This window comes from Astatotilapia calliptera, chromosome 3 (assembly GCF_964374335.1).
Source record: "Astatotilapia calliptera chromosome 3, fAstCal68.1, whole genome shotgun sequence".
NCBI classification, from domain to species: domain Eukaryota; kingdom Metazoa; phylum Chordata; class Actinopteri; order Cichliformes; family Cichlidae; genus Astatotilapia; species Astatotilapia calliptera.
In genome coordinates, this window is record NC_137424.1 from 75,189,581 (window position 1) to 75,205,254 (window position 15,674).

The following is a 15,674-nucleotide window of genomic DNA, read 5'->3' on the forward strand; positions in this document are numbered from 1 at the left end:
AATGTTAACTGTGTACCTCAGCTGTCAATGCCTACTTTAGACTTCTTTGGACTTTGCTACATGTTTATGTTTTCATATGTTACAGCCCTGACGTCATGTCTGGAGAGAAGTCTTGAAGTGAGGATGGCATTTTTTGTTTTATTTCTTTAGTGTAGGAGACTCCTCCAACATTAAAACATAGGTATGGTCTACATTCAGTCATTCACACACAGGCAAGCTACATTGTAGCCACAGCTGCCCTGGGGCGCACTGACAGAGGCAAGGCTGCCAGACACTGGCGCCACCGGGCCCTCTGACCACCACCAGTAGGCAAACAAGGTTAGTATCTTGCCCAAGGATATTTGGCATGCAGCCAGGAGGCAGCCTGGGATTGAACCACCGACCTTCTGATTAGTGGCTGACCTGCTCTGCCACCTGAGCAACAGCCACCCCACCCAAGGTGATGCTTCATATCTCACATCTGAATGTACAGACATAAATTTAAATGTCGCTCTGTGAAAAGCAAATTACTGCAAGTTCTCTTCTCCACATTTGCACTTTTTCAAGAATCCTGGGAGCTTTTTTAATGCACTTCAAGTTCAAAACTTTTTTAAGGAACCTGATCATTTAATTAAGGAATTCTCAAAAGTGACTTGGCTTAAGCAACACTTGATCTGGATCATGGAGAGTTTTCCTTTAGGGCTACTCTTTCAGGAATTCAAAGAACTATTTACAGAACTTTTAATCTCTTGGTTTGTTCGGGATAATGAAGGAAGGTTTCAGAGAAATTGATGATGTGTTTTATTAGATTTTTGGACACCAGTGGAGTTCTGGAAAATTAGATACATCAAGATTTTGATACAACATACAAACTGCAAAGCACTAATGACCTTTCCCTCAGCACAGCAGAAAGAGATCATTCTGGTAGCTCGTAATCACACTATTCAATGGTGTCAGCTCACAGTTCACATCTGAGTTTAGTTTTTCATGGTGTGCCTCTGACAGATGAAGCACATTTTGCTGGAGCAGTGCAGATCGTTAAGACGTCCATCAGAATGAAGATGAGCGCAGTCTTCATCCCCGGGACCGAGACCATGATGGGTCCAGGCGTCAGGCTGCCCAGGTTTCCACCTCCTACAAAAGAATGATACAAAGTGAGTCTTAAGCTGAGCTGCAACCACCATGACAGACAAGAGAAGCCAGCCTCAAAGCACGTGAAGTTGCAGTTCCTCTAATGTCCAATTGAGGCTCGTTCCAGCAATCACTCAGTTCCCACAAATTTTCAAGGTAAAAAGTCCAACTTTACAGCCGCTATAAACATTTTTGCAGCTCATACAATGAACTATATGGGAAAATGCGCACAGAATTTCTCAAACACAAACGCAATAATGCCAAATAACTATTTATAGTTATGTCTTGATGCATGCTCAATCATCCAGGTAAGGAAATCTCCAAAACTTGATTCTGTTCAACGTTTCTCCCACTGAAAACGCTACTTCCAGATGAACAGAATCAAGTTTTGGATATTTGTAGTTACAGTTATCCCCAAACACACATAAGCATGACCAGTATGATATAAATATAATAGTGGTGTACCCCTGAGATTATAATGTGACATGAAGTGCCTGAGGACTGGGACTTCAGTTCAGCAACAAAATGAAGAGGCTGTTTTTTCCTGCCTGGAGGTCTGGACTATGAAGGTCCTGCAAAAAGACTTTCAGATGTCAGCAGCGAGTACAGCTGATGAGGAAGTGGTAGTCCCGAAGATGCCGCTTAACGTTGATGTCTGATGATTATCCATGATTATGGCTCTCTGGACACTTTTCCTTTTGTCCTTTGCGTACTATTTGTGACATACTCTTTGTAGGTGCCTTTAAAAAGACCATGTCAGGTCACGTGAACTCCTCATAAACATAAAGCAGGACACCCTCGCCACTTTATACCTTTTGATATTGGAAAAAAGGATGTCTTTGTTTTTCCTGAAGCTCATAATGATAGTGATGATGGGACTGAGTATAACGTCTATTAAATCTATTCATTCTACAATTAGTATTCTTTAAAAATCATTGTCCCACAATGACTCTGGGTTAACTGTAAATAGAAAATGTTGCAGATGGTTTCCTGATAATATTGACTCATGATATTTTACTCATGATTAATTACCTAATAGTGTTTAAAAATGAACAAGAATAAAGATTAGAAATATGCCCAATTAGAAAACAAACAAACAAAAGAAACATCTTTTTTAACAAAAGGTTCATCATACTTGGACTGTGGTGCCTTTAGCAAAAACAAAAACCCCAAACAAACAAAACATCAGCATCCTAAAGGCCTCTCTTTGCTGTCTAGAAGTGAAGTGGTCGCAAAGAGGGCGCTGCTTTAGCAACCATTTTCACAGTAACTATCAGCCAGTAATAACTGCTCACCAACTACTCAGGGAATACCCATTTTCCCCTAGTAACCAACACCAGGCCTGTGTGACTGAGGTCATTCATGGCTGGTCTAAATATAAGGAATCTTGTAGCAAGATTACCTTTGAATGGTTGATACACTGGTTATGTACTATTATGTAGCACTATTGTTTTCCTTATGGCAGTGTTTCCCAACCACTGTGTCATGGCACATAGGTGTGCTGTGAGAAATGATCAGGTGTGCTAGGAAGGTTATCTTGTTCCACCTGATTGGTAGTCTAAGCGACCGGCATGAGTAATGGGCAGAACAATTACATTCTCTTCCTAATTGGCACTACAAAAAACACAGCCCCTCATTTTCTTGCACGTATACCAGTTGTTGTTTTTTAAGTGTAACAGCTTACTTCCGGTTCATGATATAGGGTGTCTGGTTGACCCACTCCCACTGCCAGACTTTGGTGGCCAAACGTCTCTTTTAGTGTTCTTGGCTCAAGCTGAACTAAACAGCGAGTGACTTTAAGCTTTCAGGAAGGGACAAAGCAGGTCGCTGTAAAGTAACAAGCTTGCTTTCAAAAGTTAAAACTTCCAGTTTGGACATGGGTCATATGTCTACAAGAAAACAGACAAAGTCCAGCAAACACTTTCTTATCATCCCACACAAACGGTAATTGGTTATGGCGTCCACCTGAACAGCAGCAAGACTTCGAGCTCCGACCTTAACATCCTTTAAGTACACCTAAACAGCGGTTAAAAGTCAACCTTTTAGTGGCTTCCTCTCCGACCTAAGCTTCTGCTCTGATCTAAACAGCTAGGATGCCGACTAAACATAGGTTTAAATCTAAAACAGCCGGAAAGGATGGATCAGACGACGATGCTAGGAACGAACTTGAAACCGAGAAGATGGAAGGAGCTAGTGCTAGCGCCCAACAGACCGAGGCGAGTGTTTTGGCCGTAATTCAATCGCTGAAAATACACTTCACTGCTCAACTGCAAGAAGTTATAACATCAAACCAAGAAATAAAAGACGCAATTGGAGTGTTTTCAGAGAGGCTTACCTCAGCAGAAACTCGCATTAGCAAAGTTGAAGACGATGTCTCTTCACTCACAAGTAAAGAGGCTTCCCTTCATAAGAAACTTCAGGAACTCCTGCTAAATTCAAACCATCAATCCCGACAGTGATCATGGGCAACGTGAACTCGTTACAGAATAAGATTGACGAACTGTGCGCTCTGAACAACCACAGACTATGAGTGCAGCTTGTTTATCTTCACGGAGACGTGGCTAACCGAGCTAACGCCGCAGGCTAACGTAGACCTATGCGGTTTCACATCCGTGAGAGCCGATAGGGACACGCAGGCCAGCGGAAAAAGCAGAGGTGGGGGACTCATTGTCTACGTTAACAACAGATACTGTAACCCTGGACACGTCTCCGTTAAAGTTTCGGTATGCCGTCCGGACCTGGAGCTGCTAGCTGTTAGCTTGCGGCCATATTATCTACCTCGGGAGTTCAGTCATGTGATCTGTGTGTGTGTTTACATCCCTCCGAGGGCCGACGCAACAGCTGCCTGTGAGAAAATACACACAGTCACAGCAAGACTTCAGACACAAAACCCCGAGGCTTTCATTATTATATCTGGAGACTTTAACCATGCCACACTGGATTCTACTCTGGCTGCTTTTCACCAGTTTGTGAATTGTCCCACAAGGAGCAACAGGACAATTGACCTACTGTATGCTAATGTGAGAGATGCATACAGAGCCACCCCCCTCCCCCCACTAGGGAAGTCAGACCCCAACCTGGTTTACCTACAGCCACAATACACACCCCTCGTCCAAAGGCAGCCTGTCACAACGCGCTCCATCCGGAGATGGACCCCAGAAAAGGAGGATGCTCTGAGAGACTGCTATGACACCACAGACTGGGATGTGCTCCTGAGCCCACATGGTGAGGACATAGAGGGGGCGACACACTGTCTTACAGACTACCTCAACTTTTGTGTGGACACAGTCGCCCCTGCTAAGACGGTACGGTGTTATCCTAATAACAAACCGTGGGTAACACAGGAAGTCAAAGCTGTCCTCAACATGAAGAAGAAGGCTTTCAGGAGCAAAGTGAAGGAGGAGATGAAAGCAGCACAGCGGGAGGTGAAACGCTGCCTGAGGGAAGCAAAGGACACCTACAGGAGGAAGGTGGAGCAGAAGTTGGAGAGGAACAATATGAGGGAGGTCTGGAATGGTGTGAAAACCATCACAGGCCACAACACCAAGAAAAGCACAGTGGGGGGGACTGTGGAGAAGGCAAACGAACTCAACAACTTCTTCAACAGGTTTGACCAGCCCACAACCCCCCCACCCTCACCCTCACCTTCACTACAGAGTCCTCTCCCCACTCTCCTGCCTCCCTCGCTTCCCCCCCTTCCTGACACCCTGACACCCCCCTCCTCCAATCCCTCTCTCAGCAGCAAGACATCTCCCCCCCTCCCCTCCTCCCAAACATCTCCCAGTGTCACAGTGGATCAGGTCAGGAGGCAACTGAGGAAGCTTCGCCCCAGAAAGGCAGCAGGCCCAGACAAGGTGTGTCCTAGGATGCTTAAGGCGTGTGCTGCTGAACTTGGGGAGCCGCTACAACGAGTCTTCAACCTCAGTCTGCGACTGGGGAGAGTGCCCGCCCTATGGAAGACATCCTGCATCGTCCCGGTCCCTAAAAGGAACCGGCCCAATGAGCTGAATGACTTCCGACCGGTGGCACTGACGTCACATCTTATGAAGACTCTAGTGCGGCTCTTCCTCAACTTCCTCCGACCACAGGTACAACATGCCCAGGACCCACTACAGTTTGCATACAAGGCGGGTGTCGGAGTGGAGGATGCCATCCTGTACCTCCTGCATAGAGCCCACTCACACCTGGATGAGGGAAAAGGCACGGTCAGGATACTGTTTCTTGACTTTTCCAGTGCCTTTAATACCATCCGGCCCTGTATGCTTCAGGAAAAACTGAACAGGATGGAGGTGGACCCTTGCCTGGTGGCTTGGATCTCCGACTACCTCACCGACAGACCACAGTACGTCAGGCTGAAGGACATCACGTCTGACACTGTGGTCAGCAGCACAGGAGCACCACAGGGAACTGTGCTGTCCCCTCTTCTCTTCACCCTGTACACCTCTGACTTCTGCTACAACTCTGAATTATGCCATATTCAGAAGTTTGCAGATGACACGGCCATCATGGGGTGTATCTGGGATGATCAGGAAGAGGAGTACAGAAGTCTGGTGAGGAACTTTGTCGCATGGAGTCACACAAACCACCTGCAACTCAACACCTCAAAGACTAAGGAACTGGTTGTGGACTTCGGGAGGTCCAGAGAAGGTCCACTGCCGGTTCAGATAGAGGGGGAGGAGGTGGAGGTGGTCAACAAGTACAAGTACCTCGGGCTGTGGGTGGACAATAAACTGGACTGGTCATGCAACACAGAGCACCTGTATAAAAAAGCCCAAAGCCGACTGTACTTCCTCAGGAGGCTGAGGTCTTTTAACATCTGCAGGAAGCTCCTGAGGATGTTTTACCAGTCGGTGGTTGCTGGAGTACTTTTCTATGCTGTGGTGTGCTGGGGGAGCAGCACAGCAAAGAGGGACTCATCCAGGCTGGAGAAACTGATCAGGAAGGCTAGCTCTGTGGTCGGCATGAAGCTGGACACTCTGGTGACAGTGGCAGAGAAAAGGACATTAAAGAAACTGCTGGACATTATGAACAATGCTGGGCATCCTCTGCACACGGCCATAAACAATCAGAAGAGTCTGTTCAGTGACAGGTTGCTTCTCCCCAAGACAAGAACTAACAGACTTAAAAACTCCTTTGTCCCACACGCCATCAAACTGTTTAACTCCTCTCTGGAGGGGAGAGGGAGGGGAAACAGGAGGACAAAGGAGGGGGGAACAACTAAGCTGTAGTGCCTCTTCACCTCACTGTACAATATATATATATATATATATATATATATATATATATATATATATATATATATATATATATAACAATTCTGTAACTGTAACTTCGGTCGTTGCTGTGCTTTTTGGAAGTCGAATTTCCCAGAGGAACCCACCCGAGGGATTAATAAAGTTCTATCTTATCTCTTATCTTATCTTATCTTAAAAATGGACGACCTCGAAAACAGAAGCCGGAGATCCAATCAGACTCGTCGGATTACCTGAGAATACTGAACAAGGAGAAATCACAATATTTTTGCAAACATGGCTATTTGACATTTTGGGACGGGACGTGCTCCCATCCCCACCTATCATTGAGCGAGCACACAGGCTACAAGGCCGAAATACCCCAAATGGCCCACCCCGTGTGATCATCATGAAGTTCTTGAATTATCAAGACAAGATGAGGGTGATGAGAGCGGCACATCTGAAGGGAAAAATAACGCACAACGGACGTCACATGATGTTTTTCCCTGACCTGTCGACGGAGGTTCAGAAACAGCGGAAACAATACAACCAGGTAAAACAACAACTCCGTGAAATGCACATAAATTTCGGACTGATCTTTCCAGCAAAAATGAGGATTTTCCACCACGGCAACAGGCTCCTTTTCCACACCAGCAGAGGTGGAAGATTTCATGCGAAGAGTCCGGCAACAAAACGAGGGATAAATTCACGCCCACTCCGAAACACTACCATATCTAAAATGTGCAACTCTGATGAACAATTTCAGCTCGGACTTACAGTGGCTGTTGCTGTACAGGTATGATATAGATGGCCTTAGATATGTTATGTTTAAATGTTTTCATTCATTTACATTATGTGGCCACTTTAGTTAATCAGAATCAGAATCAGAATACTTTATTCATCCCGAGGGAAATTAGGGTTACAGCAGGCAGCACGCTAATGGCGCATGCGCACTTACAAAGGAACCTTCTGACCAACTTTACACAAACATCACATTGGGCAGACATGTCAGAAAGGTAGGCTGATAGGAAAAAACAACGAAAATACACTATATGAGGTAAGAGGAGGAGAAAAAAAACTCCACTCAGACTGAGCTCCTAGTGGGAGAACAGTTTGAGAACAGAAAAAACACCTCAGCACAAAAGCACATGACTATCAATACACCATAGAAACACAAGACAAGCAACAGGGGCGGGTAAAGGGTAAGAGAGAGCCGGTGTAGACAGCACATCCGGTCCTGCAGTATATCTGCGCTGGTCCAGTTGACTGCTATCTTCCCCGGTAGGGCACAAGCATCGAAGGCGTTGGAAAGGGAGGGGGGATGAGTGAGTGCTTATCAGTGTAAGTGTGTGTGTGTGTGCGTGTCCATAGTTTAGCTGAGACAGTGTCCTTCGGCCTATCAGGCTAAGTAAACAGTCCTCCAGCCAATCCAGGTGTCCTTGCATGGGACGGGAAGAATAGCCGTAACACAGTCGTTATCAGGGAGTGATTGTTCGGCTCCAGCCTTGGGCCTGCAGCTGGCGCCGTTATGGGGGTCCGCAATCTCAATGTTGATTTGTAAATTTCCATGCGAGCAGCCCAGGAGAATTTTAAGGCTGCCCTAACACTCCGACACTGGCCTCTCGATCTCCCGTTGGAGAGCCGCGAGCCTCAAACTTCTGTTCCATGGTGTTGTCATTCTTTTGATTCTGAGACCTCACAGCTGCAGTGATCCGTTCCGTGATGTCTTCCAACTGTCGCTCAAGGGTCCCATTTTGAGCAGGCCTCTCTCTGATGTATCCCCCCATACGCTCAATGTTGTTGCTTTGAGCCTTCACAGCCGATGCAAGCGTCTCCAAGGTGTTGACCATATTACGTTCGTTGTGAGAGGTCGGGCCTCGTCCCATCGCGTCAATTCCAGCGGGCAGCCTTGGGGGGGGTTTGAACAGCCGGTTCCGCTCTCTTATTTCTCTGATAAACCAGGGCTAAGCCAACTCCGATCAGCACGAACCCTGTTATCACGGTTCCGAATAGGTAGATTTCTTCAGCGTCCTCGATCGACAGTCCCGCCAGACACATGACCCTCCAGTTCTGCCACCCGTCCATCGTGTATCCGGCAGGGAAAGTCCCTCCAGGGCACTCAGGCTCTCCCAAGCCCAGACTTAATACGGTCGGATCTAAGTTTGAAGCTTCGAATCAATAATAGGATGCTTTATCAGCTCCTTTTCATGGATCTGATGCATAACCAAGCTGCAATGACTTTGGGGGGGAAGGTTTTGAGATCTACACCGATGGGAGGTCTCGGGGTTGTTTTGTTTTTTGTTTGTAAGAGTTTGTCTTTAAAGTGTAGTGCTCTTGAAATAATAATTTGTGAGTTCCGACAGGAGAGACGAGATGTAGTCAGGTTCAGGTTACTAAGGGCACAAACTGTATGAGTAGTTATTCAAATATTGAACTAATTTCCTGGAATGTAAGAGGCCTTAGAAAATGTATTAAACTGAAAAGAGTGTAGCACCCCACCCGTGATACTGAGTCTAAATCCACTTACCTCAGTTTGGAGGTAAGTGGATTTAGGCGGGGTGTTAGGTTCGTTACAGCCTAGATACCAACAAATGGTTCTGGTATAGACAGGAATCAGGGAAACTATCAGTAAACCTTTGCCTGCAAGTTAGACTTAACCAGTAGTAAAATAATCAACCCCAAACAACTCTTTAACACAAACCAAACATTTAATGAATGTAAGGGCCGGAAAAAGTAATGTACAACACACCCTTTTCTTAACTCAACTCAAATGATATCCAGCTCCATAAACAAATGAAACATGACGTGTAAATGAAATAATTCCCTTTGAAATTATGTTAAACAACACAAATTATGTTATCACCTCTTGGTAAGTGACTCACTAACATACACTCGAAAATATGCTATATAAATCCATTAAATACACAATATTCACACATGGGCCCCACACACACTCACATTCACACTTGTTGCAGGCCTGTTTGCTGCTCACGGCGGACGATGGAGAAAAATCCTCTTCTCCCCAGTAAGAGCACGAAAGTCCAACTTACAGTTCAGTTGCTCGGTAGATTGCCCAAACTAAATCCACTCTCCGCTCTCCCTGCGGACCCGATGCTGTCTCTGCTACAAGCGCGTTAGCCAGTCACTGTCCAGCTCTCCGACAGTCCATAGCGGCTGCCTCCGTGGCGCAGCCAAGCAGTCCGGGCTAGCCTTTAGCCGCGGCACTCGTAGCTGGAAATACAGTTTTACAAGGTTGTGCAACCGTTGAAACAAAAAGTCACTTCACCCACAATCTGTTGCGAAGCTCTCACACGGTTAGCTTTCTAGTCATACACTCTTTTGTGCTAGTTAACCTCAGTAAAACTAGCTGAGTCTCTCACTTTGGTTCAGCTAACCTCGTGCATCTCTCCATGCCGTTCTCCTCTCCTCCTCCATTGCAATAGATACACAGGTCCCGTTTCATGCTACCTTCACGGGCCTCCAGAAAATTTGAACTCTGAACAATATTTTAACTCTCTTCAGAGTTACATACCATAAAGTAATACTTTATGATTAAGTTTCATTGCTCTAAATACCTGTATTTACCTTGCGAAATATTACAGGGCAAATTACATTCTGGGTACAGTTACGTCACATAAAATTAACTGTGAACACCTTATGTTACTGTGGCGTTTAAGTTCATGGGAATTACGAGTATCTACTCCCAAATCCCCATCTGGGCTACACCCTCCCCCTTCTAAATGTGATTGATGCCTCTATCAAACCCCACAGATTTATAAACACGAAAATCTGTGCTTTGTTAGTCCAGCTCTTATTTAACATAGGAAGGGCATAGTGCTAGTGGGTGACACCATGAAGTCTGGCAAGTGTGATCTCGTGAATGTCTGTAAGTGCCACTTCCCACCAAAACCCCATGGCTTAAAACCGCTACAGGGTGATCTGATGATTGCCCGAGTTCATCATAACTCAGTCTCACCACAGGCCTCTTTAGTCTCTGTGGGCGGCCCACTGGATGCTCCTCTCCTTCCAGCGACATCCGACTCTCTTCGGTTCCCTCCTCAGGGCCAGTCACTGTAACTGCCTCAGGGTCTAGATGGAGATCTGGAGGGTTATGATCATCTGGATTTCTTTCAATATCTGCCAAATCAGTGGTTGAACTCTCAAGATCCAACACATTTGGCTTTTGACCTTGGTCCCTCAGAAGCTGTTCTGACAGTGACGGAAGGTTTTTACAATCCATGTATGGGAATTGTGTCAGGCATGCATCTCCCTGATTATCAACTGGTTTAGCCTTAGCGAGTCCCCTTTGGGATCGAGTGACAGGTCTATCAAACAACTCTGGTTCACTATCATTTGGAAGTCTCACTAGATACCCTATGGGTAATAAGTGGTTACGATGCACCGTTTTCTCCACCCCCACTCCCTTCTCAGGTTTCACTCTGAATACTGGTAGACAGGGCATTTTGTCAAGCACAACATAGTGCTTGACACTTATTTTTCAACTTGTGCTTTCCAGTGCCAAAATTCTTTAGCAACACCAGGTCTCCTGGTGCCAAGGTCTGTTCTTTCACATGCTTGTCATGTGCTTTCTTGTGTCTCTGATAACTTTTGACAGCAGCCTCTGTTGCTAGGCGGTAAGCGTGTTGCAAATCAGCTTTCAACTTAGCTATGCACTGGTGATGTGTCAGACTGCTGTGTGTCTGGTCGTTGGTTCCGAAACAGATGTCCACAGGCAGCCGGGCCTCCCTGCCAAACTTAAGCAGGTAGGGTGAGTACCCAGTTGCTTCATTCTGTGTACAATTGTACGCGTGTACCAAATGACTGATGGACTGATTCCATGCATGTTTCTTCTTGGGATCCAAGGTTCCCAGCATGGAAAGTAACGTCTGGTTAAATCTCTCTGGCTGTGGATCTCCCTGGGGATGATAAGGCGTTGTCCGGGATTTCTGGATTCCCAACACTCTCAGAAGGTCGTGGATCAGCTTACTCTCGAAATCACGTCCCTGGTCGGAATGTATCCGGGCCGGAAGTCCATAATGCACAAAGTACCGCTCACAGAGAATCTTGGCTACTGTGGAGGCTTTTTGGTCTTTAGCTGGAAAAGCTTGTGCATATCTGGTAAAGTGATCAGTCACTACCAGAACGTTAGCATATCCCTGAGAGTCTGGCTTTAGGGATAGGAAATCGATACACACGAGATCTAGTTGCCCACTACTGGTGATCTGGTTCAATGGTGCAGCTCGTTGTGTAGGTGCTTTACGTGCAACACATCTCCCACAATTCCTGATGTACTGCTCAACTTCTGCACTCATCCTAGGCCAGTAGAATCGGTCTCGTATGAGCTCCACAGTCTTGTCCACCCCCATGTGACCTGACTCATCATGAAGCAATCTAAGCACCATGGCAACATGCTCTCGGGGTAGTACAAGCTGATGTATTTCCTTTCCAGGTTGTCTCTGTACTTTCCTGTAGAGTACTCCATCAGTGATTGCCAACTTGTTTGCCTCTCTTTGAAGCAACATGGCTTCTGCATTGGAGTCTTTGTCGAAAGTAAAGGGAATCGCTCCATTCATAGATTTCTTTACAGGAGCGATCACTGGATCATTGTCTTGTGCTTTGATAAGCTCGGCTTTGCTTATCTGGGTCAAACACCCGTAGTCAAGATGAGTGGGGAGAACAAAACACTCTGGTAGTGCCTCAGGGGAAACCCCTAAAGATTCAGCAAAGCTGACTGCCCCTCCTCCTGCTGACTTTCTACAGGAGATCTCCTTACACAGAGCTTTGACACTGTCCAAGGGCAGAGTTTGCCAATCAGTGTCCTCTGTTGGTAAGGGGTTGCGCGATAACACGTTAGCATCAATGTTGCTGCTTCCAGATCGGCACTGGAGAGTGAAGTTGTAAGTGGCAAGAGCAGCTAACCACCGATGGCCACTGGCATTGAGCTTGGCTGTGGTGAGGATATATGTGAGGGGATTGTTATCCGTCCTCACAGTGCTCCGTACAGGTAGTCGTGAAACTTGTCAACTACAGCCCACTTCAACGCCAAAAACTCAAGCTGGTGCACGGAGTAGTTTTTCTCTGATGAGCTAAGCTATCGGCTAGCAAAGGCAACTGGCCGCAGCCCTTCTCGGTGTTCTTGGTTGAGCACAGCACCCAACCCCTGAAGGCTAGCATCAATGTGCAACACATAAGGCTTGGTTGGGTCTGCAAATGCCAGAACCGGTGAATTTGTAAGAGAATGTCTAATGTTCTGGAAAGCCTCTGTACATGCAGTATCCCACCTGTCCCCAAACGGTTCATTTACCCGATGGTAGGTCTTTTCTGGGACTCTGACAGCTCTCTTTCCTTTCTGGGTTGGTGGGTAACCTTTACATAGTTCGGTTAACGGCTTGACAATGATGGAGTAGTCCTTTATGAAGCGACGGTAAAACCCACAGAACCCTAGGAAAGACTGCAGTGATGGGAGATCGGTGGGTTGCTTCCAGCGAGCTACCGCCTCAACTTTTCTTGGGTCAGTTGCAATCCCTTTCTCTGACACTATGTGTCCAACATATGTCACTTGTGGCCTGCAGAACTGACATTTGTCAATGGACAATTTTAGGCCAGTCTCTTCCAGTCTGTCAACTTTGATTAGCCTCTGCTCATGTTCTTCCAAAGTTCTTCTGAACACGATCAAATCGTCAAGGTACACTATGACCTCAATCATGTGCATGTCTCCCACTGCTTTCTCCATTACTCTTTGAAAGGTCGCGGGAGCTCCTGTTATCCCCTGGGGCATCCTCTCAAATTGAAAGAATCCCAAAGGACATATGAAAGCGGTCTTCTCCTTGTCCTCTTCTGCCATGGGAATTGGTAGTATCCACTACGCAAATCCAAGACAGAGAACCACCTGGTGCCAGACAAACATTCCAACGCCTCGTCAATGCGAGGAACTGTGTATTGGTCAGGGACAGTTCTGCGATTCAGGGTCCGCTAGTCCACAAACATGCGCAACCGCCATGTTTTCTTTCATGCCAAGACGATGGGGGAAGCATAGGGACTCCTTGATTCTTTTATTATCCCCGCTGCCAAAAGTCCTTGCAGGTGGCGGCGTAAGTCATCCAGATCAGCTGGGGCAACATGGCGGGACCGCTCTCGGGAGGGGGTATGGTCAGCTAGACGAATGTGATGTTGCACTCCTTTAGCCAAACCCACATCCCATTGCTCCGTCGAGAAAACGTTGCCTCTCTCTGCAAGTTTCAGAGTAAGCCTCTGTTTCCATTCAACTTTCAAAATTATACAGAGATGGGTCAAGCAAGCTTAGTAGAAGCTTTTGTGTTTGGGCGGGGACATCAGTCACTATATCAGCTACATGCAGGTGTGCAACCACAGTGCCCATGGGAATGGCAATGTCTTTTAGTGACTGGTTCCGCATGAGCACCAGAAACGTGTCTCTATCAAGCATCTTGGAGAACAGTACGGTTGGCTGCACAAGCACACTTGAGGGAAGGGCATGTGAAGATGCCCGTTCTGTGATGAGGATGCTGTCTCCAATAGTGTGGATGTCTTTGACTTTACAGACAGCTATATGTTCTTTCCCAGCTGGAATGACCAGTGGGCCAGGACCAGTCCACTTAACGTTAGCTACTGGACTGTCATCATCCTTGGCAGACCGAGACATAATAGTCGGTAGGTTCTGAGGCTGCTGAACATCCACTTTGGCAGAGCAAACATTCTCCACTCTCACTTTCTTTCCAGTTGCAGAAATGGGTCTGATTTTATGAACATTGGTGCCCACCAAGACAGGTATGGTATCTGAGCACCGAGGGTCTGGGCACACCAAAGCGAGGACTGGGATAGTCTCAACTTTCTCTCGTGTTTCTTCAGGGAATTCCAATTCAATTTGAATGTACCCCCTGTAAGGGTAGCTGGTCTCTGATTCACTTAGGCCCCAAATATCAAGGCCCGTAACAGAGTGTAAAGGCACATGAGACAAGTGTTTTGAATACCAGCTGTCAAAAATGATGGTCACCTGAGAGCCACTGTCTAAGAGAGCAGTGCAAGGTACACCATCTACCTTCACACCGGCTGTGGAGGGTGGCCCTACCAGTCCTTCAGGGAAACTAGGCGTCCTGACATTGACAACACTCCGGTTAACACCTACATTGGTGGTGGTCAGTTCTTTGGCAGGACTGGGAATTTTATTACTTTCTCCCTGCTTCCGTTGAGCCTGAATGAATTTCTGTATCACTTTAGGGTAGTTTTCTGGAGCCTTACACTTGGTAGAGATGTGCCCATCCTCCCCGCAGTGATAACAGAAAGAGTGAGTGGGATCTCTGAGTGTTCTCGCTCCCCGCTGACAGTGCGTGGGAGAACCATGGTGGCTGGGCGAGGGCACCGCAACCCCTTTGCTGGGGTTGACTGACATGACAGAGATCTGCTTTCTTAGCCTCACCACTTCTTTCTTTAACGCTTGGAGGTATTTGTCTTCTCCCAAGCCGTCTGCTTCAGCATTCTCTGTGGATGCTGCCCCAGGTGAATGGACACCTGGCACCCCTGCAGCAGTGGTGAGCTCATTGACTTGGGTTTTCAGACCTTGTATCTCAAGTCTGAGATTTTCCACGTACAGTAGTGCTTTTGACATGCACGACTTTGTTGAGGTTAAGTCTACGCCGAGAAGCTTCATGCTCCTCTTCAATGCGGGCCTCATTTAACAGCTGCAGAAAGGTAGGGGGATTATCTTTTCGTTCCCTTAAATGCAAACTTAACAGCATCAGGTCAGATCCTGTTGCACCTTTAATGAGCTGATCAAGACCTGCGTTGTCTATGAGGGCAGGAGACAAACCTCCCTTTTTGACCACCTTGCTCAGAGATCTCACCATTCTTCTCAGAAACTCAGAAAGTTTCTCCCCTCTGTGTTGACATAGCATTCGGAAGGCAAAATAGAGTTCCTCTCCTGTTTCTGGTGTGTCAAAAATATTCTCAATCACATCAATGTATTCTTGAGGTGTTGCTTCAGGGTTATTAAATCATACAGCCAGTAAAATCTCCAATGCGGGACCCTTTACACTTTCCATTATCCTGATTTTCCTCTCTCTGTCAGGCCGATCATATTCCTCTATCATCAGTCGATGGTGAGGTTGCGCACCCTGAGAAGGTGCGCAACCTCCTGTAGCTGCTATTGTCACTGGCAGGCTTAGAGGTATTTTGTAGAAGGTCTCAAACAGCTCTGATGATTGCTTCAGGAGTGGAGGCCTGAAGTGTGGCGGCAGGTCCCAAATCAGTTTGAGATGCCTGCCAGTCATCTGCAACCAGCTGGTCAACTGAACCATCCTCCTCCTCTAAGTGGCCGAT